The sequence below is a fragment of the Orycteropus afer genome, unplaced genomic scaffold, assembly GCF_000298275.1.
Source record: "Orycteropus afer afer isolate SDZICR_OR568_19922 unplaced genomic scaffold, OryAfe1.0 scaffold00154, whole genome shotgun sequence".
Classification (NCBI taxonomy): Eukaryota; Metazoa; Chordata; class Mammalia; order Tubulidentata; family Orycteropodidae; genus Orycteropus; species Orycteropus afer.
Window position 1 is genome coordinate 7,656,107 of NW_006921741.1, and position 4,287 is coordinate 7,660,393.

Below are 4,287 nucleotides of genomic sequence, written 5' to 3' on the forward strand. Positions count from 1 at the left end.
CATTTCTCTTAAATCTTTGTTCTGATTTTCTTCATACAAGCAGGTGTCCAGGGATTTGTCTTCTAGTTGGGATATGAGTTCTTCAGCCAGTTGTAACCTACTCTTTTGTGCTTCTGCTGTGTTGTGTAATTCTGTAATTTTGGTATTCATCCTCTCGATTTCTAACTGCTGTTTTTGTATTAGTTCTGAATGTGCATTAATCTTGTTATTTTGTTCTTGAATGATTTTCCTGAGTTCTTCCAGGGAACTGTCTGTGTTCTCCTTGTTTCTGTTTGGGCTTTCCTTAGGCTCTTGTAAAGCTCTATAAACATGTCTTCTAAATTCCTTCTCAAATAATTCTATTGCCTCCTCTTCCTCCATGTTTAATGAGACCTTTGTTTGTGGTTTTGCTTCTAATATCTTGTCCTGTTTTTTTGTTTGATTTGGGGTTGTCTGTTGTTTCCTAGACATTTGGAGGTTGTCTTTAACTGTTGAGTATGTATTGATTTCTTTTGTCTTGGTTTTTTGGTTTAATATTTTGAAAAGTTGAAGCTGGTTTATTTTATTTTTTAGTTATTAATTCAGGTATGCTTAGTTGCTCTGCAGTTTTCTTTGTGATGGGGGAATCACTGTGTAGAATGTGGATATTGGTTTCTGTTTGTCACAAAGAGGGTTTAGAATTAAAACCAGGAGGTATTATGGTGGCTGAATGTGCTTTCTTCTATTGGATGAGTGAGTTTATTGGTGGAAAAGGTGATAGTGGAAGAGAAGAAGAAGGAAAGCTCCCTGTTTCAAGGGGCACTTTCTAGGGCTTTTAGCAGGCTGCTAATGATGATGTTATATTGTTATTTGCATGTCCACAGCTCAATTTCAGCAAAGGCTCCAGTTGTTAGGGGGTTGCCACTTTCTGCAAAGCTCAGACACACGAAAAACCCCACTCTTGAGGCACCTTGGCACCAAAAAGTTGACCTAAGACAACTGCTCGGCTCCACAATCTGCTGCAGGAGTTCCTCTCTGGGACCGCCTGCTTGTGGCACTGGCCCAGACTGTGATCCTCTGTGGGAGTTCCTCTCTGGGTCTGCCCACCCATGGCACCAAAGATCCATTTAGTTTCAGTGGAACTTGAGTCAGGCCACTGCCCACTTGTACCCTGTGGTCCCAATATTACTGACAAAGTCAAGTGCAGGGCTCTTAGTGCCACTAAGCTGACCCAAGCCTGATTGGTGATCCAATGAGGGTGCACCTCCTTGGGGCCACGCTTTTGCAGCACCAGTGGATTCTCTGCTCGAGTTTCCGCAGTGCTGGATATGCCTGTGTGCACCTAGCCGACCCAAGTTACCAAGAAAATCAGGTGCTGAAGGTAGATCCTTGGTGTGATCACTGGTATGCTATTGTGGTTGCTGGTATGGTGATGTGGTGTGTCTTCTGCCTTAACCCAAGGATGTTTTGGATGGCTTTTCTTGCCTGCCAGTAGGTGCGCTGCAAGATAGATCTCCTGATCTTGTTATTTTTTTCCCCTGTCGCCTTTTCCTTTCTAATTCTACTCCCCTGAGTTTGGTGCACTCTGACTCAGTGGGCTGTTCAGAGCACCAGAATCCCTAATTCAAACTGCTGTACCTAGTTTTTCAAGCACAAAGATGCTAGAGGGAATTAGTAGCATGGTGATTATTGATGAGACTCCATTTTGAACTCTAATTCTAACTTTTTAAGGAATCACCATACTGCTTTCCACAATGCTTGTGTCATTTTATAGTCCTACCAGCAGTGCATGAGAGTCCCAATCTTTCCACATTCTTGCCATCATTTGTTATTTTCCGTCTTGTTGAACTTTGCTATAAGTGCTGGGACAAGATGGTATCTCATTGCTGTGTTGATTTTCATCTCTTTAATGGTTAATCTGAACGGGGAGCTCTGGTAGCATAATGCCTAAGGCACTTGATTGCTACCCAGAAGGCTGGCGGTTCAAACCCACCAGCCACTCCTCGGAAGGAAGGTTGGGCAATCTACTTCTGTAGTGATACTGTCTCAGAAACCCAAGGAAGGGTCACTATGAGTCAGGTCCGACTTGATGGTAAATAACAACAACAACAACAACAACAACAACATAACAATGGTTAATGATCGTGAACATTTCTTCATGTGTTTGTTGCTCCCTGAATATTCTCTTCAGTGAAGTGTCTATTCATGTCTTCTGCCCATTTTTAAATTAGATCGTTTGTCTTTTTGGTATTGCAAAGTAGATTTGTTTTACTTTCAACAGTTCATACACACCTGCTTTCACAACCCCAGTTACAATCCCCAACCATAAAAAACTCTCCTCCCTGTGACTACCCCCTCCTTATGTCCTTCTTATCTATGCATTCTTGTCTGCCCAGCTTTCCCTCTATGTGAATGGTACCAGTCTGATATCTCATGGTTGATTGATCTAAGGGGTGCATCTCCCTAGGGTAGGTGGGTGTATCTCCCAGAGGTAGGTGTTCTGCATGTGGGTCTTTCTACTGTTGGGCTGAGAGCCAATCCACTGATCAGATAGAGACTGGTGGAACCTCTGAGATTATGGCCCTGGGTTATCCTTCAGATCCATGAGGTTTTTGATTGTGCCTAAGCAACCTTAGCAACTCCTCTTTATTTGTTGTTGTAATTACACAATTTTTGCCAATTAAACTTTTTACAGATGTACAACTTATTGACAGCAATTACAGTAATCAACTGTGCAATCCTACCCTTAATCAATGTGATATTTCCATCACTGTTAACCCCCATTCCACCCTCCCTCCCACCCCTTATAACCGCTAATAAACTTTGTAGTCTAAACATTTGCCTTTTCTTTTCTTTTTATGTAAGTGAAGTTATAGAATATTTGTCCTTTTTCGTATCTGACAAACTTTTAAATTTTGTAATTTATTGAGATTTCCATATTCGATCTAAATTAATATTGTACCTAATTTTGTATTTATAGTTTTTGAGTCATTATTTTTAAACAGCCCCCTCCCACATATATAAAGAGCACTGGTGGCACAGTAGTTATGATATTTGGCTGCTAACCAAAAGGTCAGTGGTTTGAACCCATCAGTTGCTCCAGGAGAGAAAGATGAAGCAGCCTACTTCCCTAAAGATTTACAGCATTGGAAACCCTATGGGGTAGTCTTACTCTGTCCTATAGCGTTTCTATGAATCAGAATGGCAGTGTTTTTTCCTAATTATATAAGCCTCAAGTCTCCCAAAACCTGGTTTTGTAACTAGATTTACTGTGCTAGTTTATAATGCCAGATCTAAGACTTTATGTATTCTGGGTGTACAGATGTTTGAAATACACAGTGAGGAGGGCATTTCTCAAATGTCTTTGGTGTGACTCATCTGTTTTCTCAGCATCCTCATTGTTTTCAAAATTCTCCATTAGTAAGTCAAGGATGGATTTTTGACTCTGATAAGACTCATGATTAAATAGGTCATCTAATATTTTGTCCTCACTGCTTTCCAAAAGGATTAATTCAATATAATTTATCAAGAAGGAAAGAAATCTCATTAATTCAAACAAGCTTAATAAGAGTAAATATTTCTTATTTTTAGAGATTATAACTGTGAATAAAATAAAATGGGAAAGGATGTAGGGCTGAAGGGCTATCCATCCATCAATAAAAGGAGTAGTCTTGTTTGTATTGGTTACGGACGTATTTCATCTGAGTCTCATCTTAACTATGGTTTGAAATATCTTTAAATGAAACAAGCAAAAAATAGAATTTGCAATTCATCATTGAGCTACAGTTTTATCTCAGAACATAATGGAGTCAAAGTGCTTTGGTTCTCAGTTGAGTGATTTCTCTTTGGGGCTTAGTGAGAACTCAGATTCTCTTAGTACAGATATCAATCTTAATTGAATGTACATGATGACAAAACACAGACAGTAGAGCAGAGAGGAGAGGGCAGTTAAATAACTTTGCTTGAGTGATTTATAATTCAGCACTTTCTTAGTGAAGAAGCCAGAGAAGCAACAATCATAGTATTGTCATGGATTCTGGGGTGATGGGTGGTACTACTCTTCCACATATGACAGATTGTGGAAGTCATAATCTCCAATGAGAACTCTGAGTTCTCCCACACTATACCCAAAGACCTGGACCACTAATGAGCACACCAGTGCTGTGAAACCCATATTAGGGCTGCTACTTCCTCTCCAGCTTTATATCCAAAGCCTATTCAAAGACAGTTGAATAAAGAGATTTAAAAAAGATGTATTTAGTCTTTCCCACTTCTCGTTCCACTAAACAACATGACTTTGTTTCTTTTAACCTTTTTTTTTTTTTTTTT